This window comes from Hemiscyllium ocellatum, chromosome 10 (genome assembly GCF_020745735.1).
Source record: "Hemiscyllium ocellatum isolate sHemOce1 chromosome 10, sHemOce1.pat.X.cur, whole genome shotgun sequence".
In the NCBI taxonomy this organism is placed as follows: domain Eukaryota; kingdom Metazoa; phylum Chordata; class Chondrichthyes; order Orectolobiformes; family Hemiscylliidae; genus Hemiscyllium; species Hemiscyllium ocellatum.
Window position 1 is genome coordinate 9548250 of NC_083410.1, and position 20298 is coordinate 9568547.

A 20298-nucleotide genomic window follows, 5' to 3' on the forward strand; every position below is an offset into this window, starting at 1 on the left:
AAGAGACATTTAACATCATCAACAACACCCTCACAGGCATAAAGTTCACCAAGGAGGAAGAAACCGACAACAAACTCGCATTCCTGGACGTCACAGTCAAAAGAAAGGACAACGGAGAACTACAAACCTGCATATACAGAAAACCGACAAACACTGACCAAATACTTAACTACACCAGCAACCATCCCAACGCACACAAACAAAGCTGTATCAGAACACTATTCCAACGAGCCACCACACACTGCAGCACAGATGAACTTCGGAAAATGGAGGAGAACCACCTATACAATATATTCAAGAAGAACGGATACTCAAAAAATACAGTCTGCAGATTCCTCAGGAACAAACCACGACAAGCAGACCAAACACAGCCAGAAACCCTAACCACCTTACCATACATCAAAGAAGTTTCTAAAATGACAGCCAGACTGCTAAGACCCCTCGGAATCCTAGTAGCACACAAACCCACCAACACTCTCAAACAAAAACTAACAAACTTAAAAGACCCAGTACAACCCATGGACAAAACCAATGTCATCTACAAAATTCCATGCAAGGACTGCCACAAACACAACGTAGGACAAACAGGAAGAAAGTTAGCCACCAGGATACGCGAACACCAGCTAGCCACAAAAAGACACGACCCTCTCTCCCTCATAGCCCTACAGACGGAGGAAAAAAATACCACCATTTCAACTGGGACAACACATCTGTCCTGGGACAGGCTAAGCAAAGACATGCCAGAGAATTCCTAGAGGCCTAGCACTCCAACCACAACGCCATAAACAAGCACATAGATCTAGATACCATCTATCAACCCCTCAGAAAACAAACAGGAACTGACATCACCACAAACCCCAGGAACCCCATCCAGGACAAACATATAAATAGAAAGTAGGAGACAACAGCTTCACTTCACTTGGAGGTCGCAACTGACGATGTTACCTAGCCAGGTAATGAAATGTCTGGATAACAAACCTACAGCTCAGCGAGCAAACCTACACCCTAAACCTCAACCTGAGCTACAAACCTTCACAAACCTTACATTGTGTGTCATATACAGCACATGGACAGCAGTGGTTCAAGAGGGCAGCTCACTACATTCTCAAGGGGCAACTAGGGGTGGACCCAAATAGCGATGCCCATAGCCCATAAATTAATTCTTTAAAAAATGAGAATGGATCTTAGGGCAACACCTTCAAGAAAATTACAATTGGCATCATGTACACAGGAGGCAGTGGGGTGGCGGGTAAAACCATTGGGCTAGTAATCCAAACCCACTCCCGTCAATGCTGCCCACCCACCACACCACCCCCACCACCACCCACCCCAGGTTAATCCTTGAACGAATGGGTTTAAATCCCACCAGACCAGATGGTTAAAGTTTGAATCCATTAAAATTCTGGAATTAAAAAGCAAGTGTTATGGCCATTGTGTAACCATTGGTAAAAACCTAGTTGGCTCATTAATGCCCACTAACGAAGGAAATTTGCCAAACCCACCTGGTCTGACTGAACCAGAACAATATCAAAAACAGCAAGAAGCTATTTGGCCCTTGGCTCCTTGTTATTGTGGCTGGAAGAACAACACTTCACTTTCTGTTTGGAAACACTGCAGTCTTCTGGACTCAATACAGTACTGAGTTCAATAATTTTAATGATTTGGAGGTGCTGGTGTTGGACTAGGGTGTACACACATACGGACACAAAGACCCACATGCTCACATATACATATACGTTTGTGGGGTGAATTTGTACTTGCAGTGTTACATTGTACTTTGTTCAAAAACTGCATGAGTTCATATAAAACTCTGTTACCACCTGGTGTTGTGTGATTTTTAACAATAATTTTAAGGCCTCAGCACCTTTGCCCAACCTCCACACACCAGGCTTTGTGATCACATGGGCTGCTACCACAGACAACTATTGTCAGCTTCTAGTGGTCCCCATTAGCACCTAGTCATTCTCCCAGGCCAACCTTTACCCACTCCTTTGTCTGTCCAACTGTTTTGCTGTCTCTCTCTCTCTCTCTGGGCTTCATCTCCATTCCTCAATTACTCCTTTCCCTCTCCCACCTCATCTTCAGCATACACAGTACAGCAACCTTTTCCGAGCTATAATCAGCTCTGAAGAAGGGTCACTGGAACCAAAACATTAACTTTGCTTTTTCTCCACAGATGCAGCCAGACCCTGTTGAGTTTGTCCAGGAATTTCTGTATTTGATTCGGTTCCTGCTTTCTCCCCATACTCTTTGATCCCTTTAGCTCTAAGAACAATTTCTAACTCCCTCGTGGAAACATGATCTCAATTGTTTTGTGTGGCAGTGAATGCCACAGGCTCCCCACTCTCCTCAGCTCAGTCCTAAATGGCCTATTCCTGCCCCCGCCCCCATCCTTAGACTGTATCCCCTGGTTCAGTCCCCCACCCTGATCATCAGGAACACTGTCCTATATTCCTATAAACGACTCCAAACTGAGTAACAATGACTGGCTTAGCCAGAGACTCCCACATTCTACGAACAAATGAAATAACTAAGTGTAAAGATTTGTTCTTTGCCTAGAATATTTTTGACATTCGTGTTGATAAAAGAAGCCTTGATAGATAAACAAACATTGAATGTTTTATCTATGTTCACGTAAATGGCATGATATCTTCAACTCGGTATCTGATGTATTGAATTTAGGTTTTGCCATAAACTCTATTTATCATCGAGTTTCGGTGTTCTGTTTTACGGAGATAACTTTAGAAAGGAAGATGAGCAGTTCTCTTTGTTGAGGAGTATGTGAGTGAAATCAGAAATAATCCCGGAAAGGGATCCTCCTACTGGGACAGAAAGTCGCTTTAGAAAGAAAGGGCATGCTGTTTAGACACAGCCCTTCACAACCTCAAGACATTCCGAAGTACTTTTGAATGCTGTTGGAATGTGGGGAAAATGCAGCATGCCTTCAGCACACAGCAAGATCCCACAAATAGCCACGTGGTCACGACCAGACCATTTGCTCGAGTGATGTCTGCGTAAGATTGATGCTTTCCGAGGCCCCTTTACTCTATCTCAACAGGTTCAGTGGAGTCTTTCTCAAACACCCAGGAGGGATGGCGGAATCTCAGTGTAAAATAGTGCACATCTGCTTCAAAAGTGCAGGAGTCCATGTTGGCTCAGTGGTTAGCACTGCTGACTCCCAGCAATAGGGACTGGGTTCGAATCTACCCTCAGGTGACTGTGTGAAGGTTGTATGTTCTCCCTGTGTCTGCATGGGTTTCCTCCCACCAGACAAAGATGTGCAGTTTATGTAGACTGGCCATTGCTCATAGCGCCCAGGGATATGCAGGCTAGGTGGGTTAGCCATAGGAAATGCAGGGTTATACAGTAGGGGGCTGGGTCTGGGTGGAATGCTCCCTGGAGGGTCAGTGTGACTCGATGGGCTGAATGACCTGTTTTTACACAGTAGGGATTCTAACACCAGCCCAACTTTTGCACTAAAGTACCCGGAGTGGGTTAGAGTCCATAACCACTTCACTCCAGCTGAGATGATTGGCTCAGTTGGCTAGACAGCTGGTTGTTTAGATCAGAGTGGTGCTGGTAAGGCATAGCAGGCCAGGCAGCATCCGAGGAGCAGGAAAATCGACATTTTGGGCAAAAGCCCTTCATCAGGAATAGAGGCAGGAAGCCTCCAGGGTGGAAAGATAAATGGGGAGGGGTTGAGTCTGGGGAGAAGGTAGCAAAGAGTACAATAGGTGAATGGGAGTGGGGACAGAGGTGGTAGGTCAGAGAGGAGGATGGGGGAAGGAAGCATAGAGTACAATAGGTAAATGGGTTTGGGGATGGGGTAAGGTGGGGGGAGGGGAAATGAGGAAACTTGTGAAGTCCACATTGATGCCTTGGGGTTGAAGTGTTCTGAGGCGGAAGGTGTTCTTCCTCCAGGCGTTGGGTGGTAAGGGACCGGTGGTGGAGGAGGCCCAGGACCTGCATTACCTCGGCACAGTGGGGGTCGGAGTTGAAATGTAAGGCCACAGGGCAGTGGAATTGATTGGTGCGAGTGTCCCGAAGGTGTTCTCTGAAGTGCTTCGTGAGAGGCCTCCAGTCTCCCCAATGTAGAGAAGACCGCAACAGGAGCAACGGATACAATAAATGATATTAGTGGATGTGCAGGTAAAACATTGATTCATGTGGAAGGCTCCTCTGGGGCCTTGGATGGAGGTGAGGGAGGAGGTGTGGGTGCAGGTTTTGCATTCCTGCGGTGGCAGGGTAAGGTGCCAGGATGGGAGGGTGGGTTGTAGGGGGGCGTGGACATGACCAGGTAGTCACGGAGGGAACAGTCTTTGCGGAAGGCGGAAAGGGGTGGGGAGGGAAATATATCCCTGGTGGTGGGGTCTGTTTGGAGGTGGCGGAAATGTCAGCGGATGATTTGGTTTATGCGAAGGTTAGTAGGGTGGAAGGTGAGCACCAAGGGCGTTGTGTCCTTGTTACGGTTGGAGGGGTGGGGTCTGAGGGTGGAAGTGTGGGATGTGGATGAGATGCGTTGGAGGGCATCTTCAACTATGTGAGAAGGGAAATTGCGGTCTCTAAAGATGGAGACCTTCTGGTGTGTTCTGTAGTGGGACTGGTCCTCCTGAGAGCAGATACGGTGGAGGTGGAGAAATTGGGAATATAGGATGGCATTTTTGCAGGAGGCAGGGTGGAAAGAGGTGTAGTCCAGTTAGCTGTGGGAGTCAGTGGGTTTGTAAAATATATCATTGTCAAGTCAGTCGTCATTAATGGAGATGGAGAGGTCCAGGAAAGGGAGCGAGGTGTCAGACATGGTCCAGATGAATTTAAGGTCAGGGTGGAATGTGTTGGTGAAATTGATGAACTGCTCAACCTCCTCGCGGGAGCATGAGGTGGCGCCAATGCAATCATCATTGAGGAAGCGGGGAGGGGTGCCAGTGTAACTACGGAAGATGCAAGGTGGAAAGAGACAGACACAGGTGGGGCCCATGTGAGTGTCCATGGCTATCCCTTTGGTCTGGAGGAAGTGGGAGGATTGCAATGGAGGATGATGCCAACAAGGCAGGTTCAAATCCTGCACTGGCTTACCATGAAGGACTCTCCTTCTCAACCTCTCCCCTCACCTGAGGTGGGATGACCCTCAGGTTAACCACCATCTGTCATCCCTCTCTCGTGATGGAGTGGGACTAGGGTGACTTTACCTTTTTAGCAGGATGGTGGCAAAGTCCCGCACATGTGGATTAGAATGTCCTATCCTGGAGGGTCATTGGCTCATCGGGGGCCCATGGTTCTGGGCCTAGGCCTGGGTCACCACTTGGGAGTCTCTCCACCTAGCAGACTGGTGGGGTGGAAGGAGAATGGGGCAAAGGGTTTGAGCAACTGGAGCTTGAGAGACTCTGAGGGAGAGGGAAACCTGTGGGGTAGGGGGAAATGTGGGTGAAAGCTTGTGGTGATGGGGTTGGGAGGGGGAAAACCACTGATGGGCCCAGGGAGATGCCCCCACTGCTTGACATCTCCATGTACTGAGAAAGATGCCAGTCTAGGAAGTTGGTGCCAGTCATTAAATCTGGATGGCAGCGCATAGAGGGCCCCATGGGAATAGGTTGGGTATTGGGGGGGCACTGGTTGGGTGCAGGTTGGGGACGCTGCACACCACAAATGGGCCGCCATTGACATAATTACAATGTGACTCAGGCAAAGCAACTCGTTCACTGGCTCCCTGATGTGCATGGTCTGTTCAGCTGGCCTAGTGGCTAGTTTGAGGAGTGGACTGATGACAACACTTGTGGGCCCCATTCCCTCTGCAGGCTGGAGCTATCATGACGGCCTTGCCCGTTGATTGAGGCACGGTCACCCTCAGGTTAAACCTAATCACCAGTTCTCTCACAAATGAGAAAGCAGCTTATAGTCCTCTGAAAATGTGGTGACCTTTGCTTTATAGAAATGGAGAATGAGCTCGCTGTCAGCTAAAGAATGGAGCATCTTCTCATTGAATGTAAATCATGCTTAACATAGAAAATAGGAGCAGCAGAAGGCCACTTTTATGGGTGCGCCATCGAGAGCACTCTGTCTGGATGTATCACCACCTAGGATAGCAATTGCACCATTCAAGATCGGAGCCAGTTACAGAGAGTGGTGAACTGGCCCGGACAATCACAAAGGCCAACCTCCCATCTATAGAATCCATCTACCAGGCCCGCTGTCAAGGAAAGGCTGCCAGCATTCTCAAAGATCCATCCCACCCTGGCAATGTTTTTCTACAACCTCTACCATCGGGGAGAAGGTACAGAAGCCTGAACACATGCACCGGCCGGTTTCAAAACAGTTTCTACCCCACTGTTGTTAGAATACTGAACGGACTCACAAACTCTTAACATTCGCCTGTACCTGTGTTTAGTTTTTGCCGCTGTTTACCTATTATTTACTATCTATGTTACTTAACTCTGTGATCTGCCTGTATTGCCCGCAAGACAAAGTTTTCACTGTGCCTCAGTACACGTGACAATCAATTCAATTCAATTCAATTCATTCCCTCCCACCCTCCACTCATTCAGGTGCACAGCCTAACTAAGCAGCCTGACTTATGCCATGATTTGGAGATGCCGGTGTTGGACTGGGGTGTACAAAGTTAAAAATCACACAACACCAGGTTATAGTCCAACAGGTTTAATTGGAAGCACTAGCTTTCGGAGCGACGCTCCTTCATCAGGTGGTAGTCATTGACTTATGCCAATTCTTCTTGTGCCTGAGGTCAGATCTTGTTTGTTTGTTTAATTGTGTCTGTAGATGCTGCCAGTGGTACAATGAGTTAGTGTTTTGTTACACTGAGTTACTAATGAAGAAAGATGATTCTTTTCTCAGTATTCCCCCACTTCCGCCACACCAATTGGGGGTGTTCTGAGATCACATTGCTGAGAGACTATTGCTGTTACTTTAATGTTATCTCAGCAGTCTTTATGCTCTCATTATCTCTCTCACACACAAATGCATATACAGACAGACACAAATACACACACACCGGCGAAGATACAGACACATTCACATATCCACACGGATTTGGAGACACACACACAGATACACATACAGACACACACTCACACACCTGTGGAGATATAGACACACACATTCACATATACACGCAGATACAGACACACACAGAGTAACATAGTCCAGTGTGGCTGCCTGCTAATCAGGGAAATATTATCTGGTAAAATTTAATTATTTCCTCATCTGTCAATGATGATTCACTCCTCACTCTCTCGGGTAGGTGTAGACAATGTCTCGGACTGATAGCCAGATGGGATCAGACTCAGGCCTGGAAGCATATTAATATTCAGTACGTGGATAGCTATATTAACAAATCAGTGAAACACCACAGTGAATTTCCACTCATGTAATCACTTTGGGGACTAAGAAAAGAAGAGACAGAGAAAGAGAGAGCTGGAAGGTGGTGATGGGAATGGCTGTGTGAAGAGGAGGAAGACAGAGAGGGACTTTAGGCTCGATATTTTGACTGTGCCATGTTAGAGTGGAGGAAGGTGGTGCTGAAACTAGCATTGCTGGTCTGTGGAACCACTTCCTCAGCTCCATCCAATCCTGTAACATTTTCCCAGAAATAATTTGGGAAATTCTGAGGTTATATCTTAAATAAGCATGTGGCCAATTAAACCAATTAAGGATACACCAAAATACAAGGAGCAGGATTTGGGCCTGTCCCAGTATTTAGTAAGACCATACGTGATCAGATTACGGCCTCAAACATTACCATCCATAGATCCAGATTACTCCAGACTGGAGCACTGAGTGTTGCCACAGCAGCTAGAACCCTCTTTGTTTTGAAAGAGACAATGAATATTTCAGTACGTGGTGCTTTAACTTCACTTCTTCCCCCTTCAAAGTCTGTCCACCATCTACAAGGCACAGGTCAGGACGGTGATGGAATATTCTCCAGTTACCTGGATGAGGGCAGCTCCAACAACACTCAAGAAGCTCAACACCATCCAGGACAAAGCAGCCCATTTGATTGGAACCACATTCACAAACATCCACTCCCTCCACCAACGACACTCAGTAACAGCATAGTGTACCATCCTTTAAAGGGATACGGGCCAAATGCTGGCAAATGGGACTAGATCAGTTTAGGATGTCTGGTTGGTGTGGGCAAGTCAGATTGAAGAATCTGTTCCCACGCCTTACAGCTCGATGACACTACAAGATGCACTGCAGAAATTCACCAAAGAGGCACGGTGCCTCAGTGTTAACACTGCTGCCTGACAGCGCCAGGGACCCGAGTTCGATTCCAGTCTTGGGCCTCACAACACCAGAGACCCGGGTTCAATTCCTGCCTCAGGCAACTGTCTGTGTGGGTTTCCTCCGGGTGCTCCAGTTTCCTCCCACAGTCTAAAGATGTGCAGGTTAGGTGAATTGGCCATGCTAAATCGCCCATAGAGTTAGGTGCATTAGTTAAGGGGAATGGGTCTGGGTGGGTTAGTCTTCGGAGGGTCAGTGTGGACTTGTTGGGCCGAAGGGCCTGTTTCCACACTGTAGAGAATGAAATGAAATCCTTAGAAAGCAACTTCTAAACCCAGGACCACTTCCACTTAGAAGACAAGGGCTGCAGATACATGGGAACATCACCCCCTGCAAGTTCCCCTCCAAATCACTCACCATCCTGACTTGGAAATATATCACCTTTCCTTCATTGTCGCTGGGTCAAAACCCTGGAACTCCCACTCTTTGAGCATTTTGAGGGTCCCATACCTCAAACAAGAAGGCAGCTCACTACCGCTCTCTCCAGGACATTAACAGCATATGCTTGGTCAGCCAACAGGGTATAGTAAGGTTCTGGATCAGTGGTGCTGGAAGAGCACAGCAGTTCAGGCAGCATCCAATGAGCAGCGAAATCGACGTTTCGGGCAATAGTAAGGCACAACTTCACAATCCTCACTCCCACATGTCTCTCTTTCCTTCTCACTTTGTATATCTTTGTTTCTCTTGCTCTCGTTTTCCATATCTCTGTCTCTTCTTAGAAAAAAACATTGTATCCCTCTCATACCTCTCGTTATGGTTGGAGGTTTCTCCTGTGGTCTTTCAAACCCCATTGTCAGTCTGAACTCGGGGCATGAATACCTCTCTGTATGGGACATAGTCACTCACTGGAATATTCTTCAGAGTGAACAATCCACGGCTTGAGTGAAGGCTCGTTATCCAATCAAATAACACAAAGACTGAAGTATTGCAGTATAGAAGGAGGCCATTTGGCTCATCATGCATACACTGACTCACCATCGCCGTGTGCCAGTTGCCAGCTTTTACCCCCAAATCTTTGCACTTTATGTCTATCCAAAGCCATCTTGAATGCCACCAGAAGACTGCGGGAAAATCCCAAATCAAAGAGAGAGAGAGAGAGATAAAAGAATAATGTAATTGGCCTTTCCTATGAAGGTAGATTGTGAAAGACATTCACTGATTGAGGGTGTCCTTGACTAAGCCAGCATTTAATACCCCTCCCTAATTGCCCATAGGGCAGTTATGTGTCAGTCACATTGCTGTGGGTCTGGAGTCACATATAGGCTAAAACCAGGTAAGGATGGCAGTTTCACTCCTTCTAATATTGGAATAATGCATGCAATTCTTGTCTCCTCCCTATCGGAAATATGTTGTGAAACTTGAAAGGGTTCAGAAAAGATCTACAAGGATGTTGTCAGGATTGGATGATTTGAGCTAAGGGACAGGTTGAATAGGCGAGGGCTGTTTTCCCTGGAGCGTTGCAGGCTGAGGGGTGACCTTATAGAGTTTTATAAAATCATGAGGGGCATGGATAGGATAAATAGACAAAGTCTTTTCCCTGGGGTGGGTGAGTCCAGAACTAGAGGGCATAGGTTTAGGGTGAGAGGGGAAAGATATAAAAGAGACGTAAGGGACACCTTTTTCACACAGAAGGTGGTACGTGTATGGAATGAGCTGCCAGAGAAAGTGTTGGAGGTTAGTACAGTTGCAACATTTAAGAGGCATCTGGATGGGTGTATGAATAGGAAGGGTTTGGAGGGATAAGGGCAAGGTGCTGGCAGGTGGGACTAGATTGGGTTGGGATATCTGGTCGGCATGGATGAGTTGGACCGAAGAGTCTGTTTCCGTGCTGTACATCTTTATGACTCTATAACTCCATCTTGAAAACATTCAATGTTTTGACCTCAACTGCTTCCTATGATAGAGAATCTCACAGGCTCACCAGTCTCTGGTTGAAGATATTTTTCCTCAGCTCAGTCCTAACTGGCCCACCCTGTGCCCTTTGACTGTGACCCCTGGTTCTGCACTCCCTGATCATTGGGAACATCCTTCCTGCTAACAACAACCATGGCAGGGAATAGAGCTTCAGGTATGACCTGGAGTCTCCGATAAAACGATCAATGTCCAAGGCTGAGAGCAAACCAGGAGAAAAGTCTGAGGCGTCATTAAAAAATAAAGTTCTATGTGTTTTTTGAACAGCTATTTGTATTAGTGTTAAAAAAGATGAGGTTAGGAAATCAAGTCTATTTGGGTGATGGTCAATAATCATGTGATTGGGCAATGCCAAGTCTTTCTGGTTTGTTATTAGCTGTGGGAAGGTGAGGTGCACAAGGGAGGCGCGGTGGTAGTTTGGCGCACTGACCTGTAACCTCAGAACGTGCAGCCCTCCACTCCCTCCGCTCCAATCCCAACCTCACCATCAAACCCGCAGACAAGGGAGGCGCGGTGGTAGTTTGGCGCACTGACCTGTATACCGCTGAAGCCAAACGCCAGCTCGCGGACGCCTCCTCTTATCGCCCCCTTGACCACGACCCCACCTCCCACCACCAAACCATCATCTCCCAGACCATCCAGGACCTCATCACCTCAGGGGATCTCCCATCCACCGCCTCCAACCTCATAGTCCCACAACCCCGCACCGCCCGTTTCTACCTCCTGCCCAAAATCCACAAACCTGCCTGCCCCGGCCGACCCATTGTCTCAGCCTGCTCCTGCCCCACCAAACTCATCTCCCAATACCTCGACACGGTCCTGTTCCCTTTAGTCCAAGAACTCCCCACCTACGTTCGGGACACCACCCACGCCCTCCACCTCCTCCAGGATTTTCGCTTCCCCGGTCCCCAATGCCTTATTTTCACGATGGACATCCAGTCCCTGTACACCTCCATCCCCCATCATGAAGGACTCAAAGCCCTCCGCTTCTTCCTTTCCCGCCGCACCAACCAGTACCCTTCCACTGACACCCTCCTTCGACTGACTGAACTGGTCCTCGCCCTGAATAACTTCTCTTTTCAATCCTCCCACTTCCTCCAAACTAAAGGAGTTGCCATGGGCACCCGCATGGGCCCCAGCTATGCCTGCCTCTTCGTAGGATATGTGGAACAGTCCATCTTCCGCAACTACACTGGCACCACCCACCACCTTTTCCTCCGCTACATCGATGACTGTATCGGCGCTGCCTCGTGCTCCCACGAGGAGGTTGAACAGTTCATCAACTTTACTAACACCTTCCATCCCGACCTGAAATTCACCTGGACTGTCTCAGACTCCTCCCTCCCCTTCCTAGACCTTTCCATTTCTATCTCGGGCGACTGACTCAACACAGACATCTATTATAAACCGACTGACTCCCACAGCTACCTGGACTACACCTCCTCCCACCCTGCCCCCTGTAAAAACTCCATCCCATATTCCCAATTCCTCCGTCTCCGCCGCATCTGCTCCCAGGAGGACCAATTCCAACACCGCACAGCCCAGATGGCCTCCTTCTTCAAGGACCGCAGATTCCCCCCAGACGTGATCGACGATGCCCTCCACCGCATCTCCTCCACTTCCCGCTCCTCCGCCCTTGAGCCCCACTCCTCCAACCGCCACCAAGACAGAACCCCACTGGTTCTCACCTACCACCCCACCAACCTCCGCATAGAACCTATCATCCGCCGCCATTTCCGCCACCTCCAAACGGACCCCACCACCAAGGATATATTTCCCTCCCCTCCCCTATCAGCGTTCCGCAAGGACCACTCCCTTCGTGACTCCCTCATCAGATCCACACCCCCCACCAACCCAACCTCCACCCCCGGCACCTTCCCCTGCGACCGCAGGAAATGTAAAACTTGCGCCCACACCTCCACACTCACTTCCCTCCAAGGCCCCAAGGGATCCTTCCATATCCGCCACAAGTTCACCTGTACCTCCACACACATCATCTATTGCATCCGCTGCACCCGATGTGGCCTCCTCTATATTGGTGAGACAGGCCGCTTACTTGCGGAACGCTTCAGAGAACACCTCCGGGCCGCCCGAACCAACCAACCCAATCACCCCGTGGCTCAACACTTTAACTCTCCCTCCCACTCCACCGAGGACATGCAGGTCCTTGGACTCCTCCACCGGCAGAACACAACAACACGACGGCTGGAGGAGGAGCGCCTCATCTTCCGCCTGGGAACCCTCCAACCACAAGGTATGAATTCAGATTTCTCCAGTTTCCTCATTTCCCCTCCCCCCACCTTGTCTCAGTCGGTTCCCTCAACTCAGCACCGCCCTCCTAACCTGCAATCTCCTTGCTGACCTCTCCGCCCCCACCCCACTCCGGCCTATCACCCTCACCTTGACCTCCTTCCACCTATCCCACCTCCATCGCCCCTCCCCCTAGTCCCTCCTCCCTACCTTTTATCTTAGCCTGCTTGGCTCTCTCTCTTATTCCTGATGAAGGGCTTATGCTCGAAACGTCGAATTCTCTATTCCTGAGATGCTGCCTGGCCTGCTGTGCTTTGACCAGCAACACATTGTGAGTGAGCAATGGGAAAGGTATGTGGGAAGAACAGTTGGCAGGAAATTAGACTCATACAGATGTACAACATGGAAACAGACCCTTTGGTCCAACTCATCCATGCCAATCAGATATCCTAAAATCATCTAGTCCCATTTGCCAGCATATGGCCCATATCCCTCTAAACCCTTCCTATTCATGTGCCCATCCAGATGCTTTTTAAATGCTGTAATTGTAGCAGCCTCCACCACTTCCTCTGGCAACTCATTCCATACATGCTTTAGGTGAAACAGTTGCCCCTTAGGTTCCTTTCAAATCTTACCCCTCTCACCTTGAGTCTTGTTTTGGACTCCCCTGCCCTGGGAAAGAAACCTTGTCCTTACTCTATCCATGTCCCTCATGATTTTATAAACCTCCAGAAGGTCACTCCTCAGCCTCCGACACTCCAGGGAAAATAGCTCCAGCCTATTCAGCCTCTCGCCATATCCCAAACCTTGCAACTTTGGCAACATCCTTGTAAATCTTTTCTGAACCCTTTCAAGTTTAACATCTTTCCAATTGCTGGGAAACCAGAATTGAATGCAGTATTCCAAAAGTGGCCCAACCAATGTCCTGTGCAGCCACACATGACCTCCCAAAAAGCTCCAGATTAGATTAGATTACTTACTGTGTGGAAACAGGCCCTTCAGCCCAACAAGTCTACACCGACCCTCTGAAGAGCAACCCACCCAGGCCCATTCCCCTACATTTACCCCTTCACCTAACATATGGGCAATTTAGCATGACCAATTCACCTAACCTGCACATTTTTGGGCTGTGGGAGGAAAGCCATGCAGACACAAGGAGAACGTGCAAACTCCACACAGAGAGTGGCCTGAGGCAGGAATTGAACCCAGGGCTCTGGCGCTGTGATGCACCGTTCAGGAACACACCTTGTCAGAACTGGCAACACTGCAGCATGGTTGGCATTGGACCTCCATGTGACACACAGAGGAGAATATCCAGAAGACAATAACATTTCAAATGTACAGTAGATGAGCCTCTAGTGACTTGCAGGCACTACCTGCTGGGTTCATCTCACTCCCAGGGTACGTCTTTGACTAAATCATTCCAGTCAAATTCTGGAACTTGACATCATCCAAACTTGACAAACACAAACATCATCTCTATTAAACTTTACGTTCCACTTGGCTGCCTTATTCTGGATTTGTGATTTTAATTTACCTCGACTGGGACTTCTCTGAACAATTTACCTGAATCAGCAAGTGTTCATCCTCTTCAGAAAGTTCTGGATGAATTAATTTGTTATGTCTATGGATTCAGAATTTGAACAGCTCAGGCAGGATGATGAATGAGACGGATTAAATGAATAGCATACAGACACTTGACATTCTGTTCTGTTCTAAGCACCAGATTTTAGGTTCATTTTAACGTCCCCAGAATTTAACCCTCTCTTCGCCAATTATTGCTGAAAGTCGAAAATCAAAAACTGAGTGAAATGGCTCCGACAAAGACTTGCAATTGAGTGAGACACTCTAATCATTTTACTGTGTTTTGAGCTAGTTCAATAAAGCAATGGATGTCTGAAACTCTCTTCTCCAGCCAATGATGGCTGTATCATTAAATATTTGTTTGATGCAGAAGTGAATGGTTACTTGATGAGAACGGGAATGAAAGGGTTTTGAGGGGCCGACGTGGAGATGATGCTGCAAACAAATTGACCCGTCCAGCCAAATGACCTACTCCCGTATCAATGTCTTAGGATCTTATAAGATGGATCCTATAGGATCTTATAGGATCAGAAATAGGCCATCCAGCCCATCGAGCCAGTGCCACCACTCAATGAAATCATGGCTGATCTAGTAATTGTCATCTCCACCTTTCTGTCTTTTCCCCATAACCCTCGATTCCCTTCCTGAATTAAAAAAAAATCTGTCTACCTCAGCCTTGAATATATTCCCTGATACAACACAGAAGCACAAATTGGCCAAGTAATTTCCATCTTTCCACCATACAGGAGTGTGAACAATAATATTTACTGCAATTCACTGACCTCAACTCATGCTTCAAAGAATTTTGACTTGCCAAATGCAAAAAAACTCTGAACTTTGGAAAATATTACAAAAAAGACTGATAAATTATTTACTTTCACGCTCTGATATATCATTTGACACTGCATCAGGCACGACCAGGGTAGCCTTAAATTTGAATGATGTGTTGTCATTTGTATTTTGCAGTGAATAATACAGTGAAAAGCTTCAACTGTCATTGCGATCTGGCACCATTTTGAATAGTTTAAGAATAAAAAGATAAATCTAAAAGGAAGTCCATCTTCCCACCTCTGCCTCCACCTGAGTTCTGAACCCTGACCCAGCTCATCAACGACACCTGCACTTACACCAGCCCTCCTCCACCACCTCGCTACCACCTGCTCCAAAACCACCAGTGTTGGAGTCACTACCATCTCTTCACTGGTGGGTCCACCACACTCATACTGACATGGACTTAAACTTTGCTGAACATAAACTTGCAGTGCAAATAGGAGTCTATGGTTCTGCTGCCGCCTACTGCCTCGCCAATAACCAGGAGTCCCTGCTCTGGGCCTAACGTGACCACAACCAGGAGTCCCTGCTCTGGGCCTAACGTGACCACAACCAGGAGTCCCTGCTCTGGGCCTAACATGACCACAACCAGGAGTCCCTGCTCTGGGTCTACCGTGACCACAACCAGGAGTCCCTGCTCTGGGTCTACCGTGACCACAACCAGGAGTCCCTGCTCTGGGTCTACCGTGACCACAACCAGGAGTCCCTGCTCTGGGCCTAACATGACCACAACCAGGAGTCCCTGCTGTGGGTCTCCCGTGACCACAACCAGGAGTCCCTGCTCTGGGCCTAACGTGACCACAACCAGGAGTCCCTGCTCTGGGCCTAACGTGACCACAACCAGGAGTCCCTATCCCAGGCCTAACGTGACCACAACCAGGAGTCCCTGTCCTAGGCCTAACGTGACCACAACCAGGAGTCTCTGGTCTGGATCTGCTGCAACTTGGAGTCATAGAGCTGTGTAGCACGGAAACAGACCCTTCAGTCCAACTCGTCCATGCTGACCAGATATCCTAAATTAATCTAGTCCCACCTGCCAGCACTTGGCCCATATCCCTCTAAACCGTTCATATTCATATCCAGATTCCATTTAAATGTTGTAATTGTACCAGCCTTCACCACGTCTTTTGGCACCTCATGCCCATACACGTACCACCCTCTGTGTGACAAAATTGTCACTTAGGTCCCTTTTATATCTTTCGCCTCTCACCCTAAATCTATGCCCTCTAGTTCTAGACTCCCCACCTGGGAAAAGACCTTGTCTATTTATCCTATCCATGCCCCTCATAATTTTGTAAACCTCTATAAGGTCAGCCGTCAGCCTCTGACACTCCAGGGAAAACAGCCCCAGCCTGTTCAGCCTCTCCCTATAGTTCAAATCCTCCAACCCTGGCAACATCCTTGTAAATATTTTCTGAACCCTTTCAAGTTTCACAACATCCTTCCGATAGAAGGGAGACCAGAATTGCACACGGTATTTTAAAAGTGGCCTAACTAATGTTTTGTACAGCCACAACATGACCTCCCAACTCCTGTACTCAATGCTCTGTCCAATAAATGCAAGTGTATCAAACGCCTTCTTCACTATCCTATCTACCTGTGACCTCACTTTCAAGGAATAGTGAACCTGCACTCCAAGGTCTCTTTGTTCAGCAACACTCTCTTGGACCTTGTCTCTGGTGCTAGGCCAGACTGATGCCCTACCACAAGCCCTGCTCCAAGATGTCTCCTTGCTGATGCCACCATCTTGAAGAGACTCTCATCAGCAGTCTCGAACGAGGGCATCCTTGGTACCTTCACCACCTCCAATCGCCGCCAATCTGCACCCGGCCTTCTCTCATGGCTGTGCCATTGTCACCTTCTAACGTGCCAAAGAAGCAAAAGAGAAAAGGCTGATGGGAGCGGATGAGCCCAGGGCAGCCCTGCTACTGCACCGCCATCTTGGAAACACCTCTGACCTCTCCAGCTGCATTCCTGACCCACAATGGATTTACCCGTCCCCCTGACCTGGTGCTGATGGTATCTGCCTTGAATGGATGAGGTGTTCACCCCTGGAAATGAACCACTCAAACCAACAAAGAATGAATAAATACTTATTCAGCTCAAAACCGACGATCATCCAGCTGCTGAATGATTTCACGACATCATCAACGATGGTAATTACTGATTACCATCACAGACACCCGGAGGAATCAAAAAAATGCTTAATTCTTATCATTTTCACCTGAATATTAAGTTAAGCAAAGCTCATCTTCAATTCTAGAAGCGACTTTATCTAATTAGGTTGAATCTCACAAAATCAGGTTTCTACCTGATGTGTTTCCATCTCAAAGCGAATTACAATGAGCACTGATTGCAGAGCGTATAATCCTGTAAAGAGCGTGGATACATAGCACTGGCAGGTGGACGGGCTCATTTCCACAAGAAACAAGCTGCATATTTATCAGTTTAACAAGTTAACTGAGGGATGCATGTCAGCCATATTCTACCCTTGAAAACGTTACAACTAAACTAAGAACAACATTTGGCTTTTATATGTTGTCCTAACACTTACAAGGCTGACCAGACAAAGGAAATGTGACAGATGGAGATCAAACCCTTGGTGGATCTGAAGGAAAGTCTTCAAGGAGGATGTAGTTGGAAAGAGAACAGGGAATTGGAGAGTGTGATGGCAGCCAACATGACCATCATCGAGTGGGTGAAAGGATGCAGAACAGAGATAAGATTGGAGAGTGTGGAGAGAGCAGAGGGTTTGGAAGACTGAAGGATGGGTGCACAGAGTTTGACGAGGTCATGGAGCTTGGATGTTGACCTGATTTTCATCCCTATCAGCTCCTGCTCTTCCTCATTCCCTTATCTAATCATTCTCCCCGCACACCCATTTTGCCCTCACCCCAGCTGCTGATTGACTCTATGCTCCCCACCTCATCAGCTTGATGCAAATGAAAGCTTGGGTCACATACTGGGTTATGAATGGGCTTCTTTTTATTCACTCACAGGAGTAGGGCGTCACTGAAGAGGCCAGCATTTATTGCCCATCCCAAATTGTCCAGAGGGCAGTTAAGAATCAACCACATTGCTATGGGTCTGGAGTTACATGTCGGCCAGACCAGGTAAGGATGAAAGGTTCCTTCCCTGAAGGACATTAGTGGCCCTGATGGGCTTTTCCTCAACTATCCAACTTTGGTCATCGTTAGACTCTATTCCAGATTTTTATTGAACATAATTCCACCATTTGCCATGGCAGAATTTGAATCCAGGTCCCCAGAACATTACCTGACACTCTGGGTTAACAGTCCAGCGGTAATATCATGAGACCATTGCCTCCAATTAAGCTTTGAACTTCACTTTTCCTCTACAATGATCGCCCAATAATGGCACACCATCGGATTAATATTTTGCATAACCAACTGTTCACTAGATCACGATAAATGGTTAGGAACCATAGTCACAAAAGATAATGAACAGTTCAATCTATTTTTCAAACAACAACACTGATGACACCACAAATGAGGAATAAAGGATGTCTTGAGAGCCTGCATTGTACTATAAAACTACAATTCCTTGCTTGTTCGATGTGTAAGAGTACACTAGAGATTTTCCAGACAGCCTCTTCATTACATAATAAAAACAGAGAATGCTGGACAAACTAGCAGTATCTGTGGAGATAGAAACAGAATTCACATTTCCAGTCCAGGAGAACTCTTCATCAAAACTCCAAACTCCAATTGTGAAGTCATCAGATCTGACTCAAAATGCTAACTTGGTTTCTCTCCCCCCAGATGCTGCCAGATTTGCTGAGTTTCTCCGGCACTCTCTTTTCCTATTTAATCATCTGTGATATTTTTGCTCTAATTTGAGGATCATGATCACTGTTGTTGGAAGTGTTGGGCTGTTCTGTCTTCCTCTGGAACTTTCAAGTCCTAGTTTGAGTGAAATCTGCCTTATTGTTTCCCCTCACCTGACTTCCCTTTGCTCTACTACAAACTCTCTGCTTCGATACATGGCAGTTTCTGGTTATGTTAGACCATTTGACCATAAGAACTAGGAACAGGAGTAGGCCATTCGGCCCCTACAACCTACTCCGCCAATCAGTAGGATCATGGCTGATCCAACACTTCGCATGTTCACTTCCTTGCTCTTTCCCCATAGCACTTGATTCCCAGACTGATCAAGTATCTGTCCTAGCCTTAAATATATACGAGGACTCTGCCCCCACAGTTCTCCGTGGCAAGGCAATCCAAAGGCTCACAACCCTCTGAGTGAAGAAACTCCTTCTCATCTCAGCCCTTTTATTCTGAGCCTATTCCCATGATACGAAATATCCTCTCAGCATTAAACCCATCAAGCCCCTTAAGAATCGATATGCTTCTATTAGATTACTCTCATTCCTCTAAACTCCAGTGAGTAGAGTCCCAATTTGTTTGGCCTTTGCTTTATAAGACAATCCCTCCATAATAGGGATCATCCCAGTAAACCTCCTCTGAACTGCCGAAAAGGAAATACTTTCCCTTAAAGAAGAGAACCAAAACTGCTCACATTACTCTAGATCTGGTCTCACCAACACTTAAGAGCCCACAGTTTTGGAGGGCACCAGTAAGACTTCCTTACTCTTACACTCTAGCCCTCTTAAAATAAGGGCTAACATTCCATTAGCCTTTCTGATTGTCTGCTGGCCCCTGTGCGCTAGCTTTTCTGTGTTTCATGCACAAGCACTCCCCACCCCCAGTCCCTATATATTGCAACTTTTCCTCATTTAAGTAATATTCCTTTATTTTGCTCCCCCTTCCAAAAATAAACAATTTTGCATTTTCCCACATCATGATCCATTTGCTAACTTTGTGCATACCTAACCTTCGCTTATCAACATCTGTTTAGAAACTGTTTGTATCCCTCTCACAACCTGCCTTTCCACCTACTTTTGTGTTGTCTGCAAATCTGGTGACAGTACACTCACTTCCTTCCTCCAAGTCATTAATATATGTTGGAAATAGTTGTGGTCCCAGCACTGACCCCTGTGAAACCCCAAATTGAAAAAGAGCCCCTAATTCACAATCACTGTTTCCTGATCATTAGCCAGTTATCTATCCTTGTCAATATATTCCCTCCAACAATATGCGCTCTTATCTTATGACTTAACCTTTTATGAGGTACCTTGTTGAATGCCTTCTGGAAGTCCAAATACAGAGGAACCTCGATTATCCCACATTCAATTAACCAAATTTCGGATTATCCAAACAAGATTGCAAGGTTCTGATGCTTGGCTATGTTATCTGGCATTCGATCATCCAGCATTCGATTAACCGAATGAAATACTCCACACCCGAGGTCTTCGGATAATCGAGGTTCCTCTGTACACCACATCTACTAGTTCTCCTCTATCTATTCTGGTTGAGACTTCTTCAAGAAACTCCAATAGATTAGTCA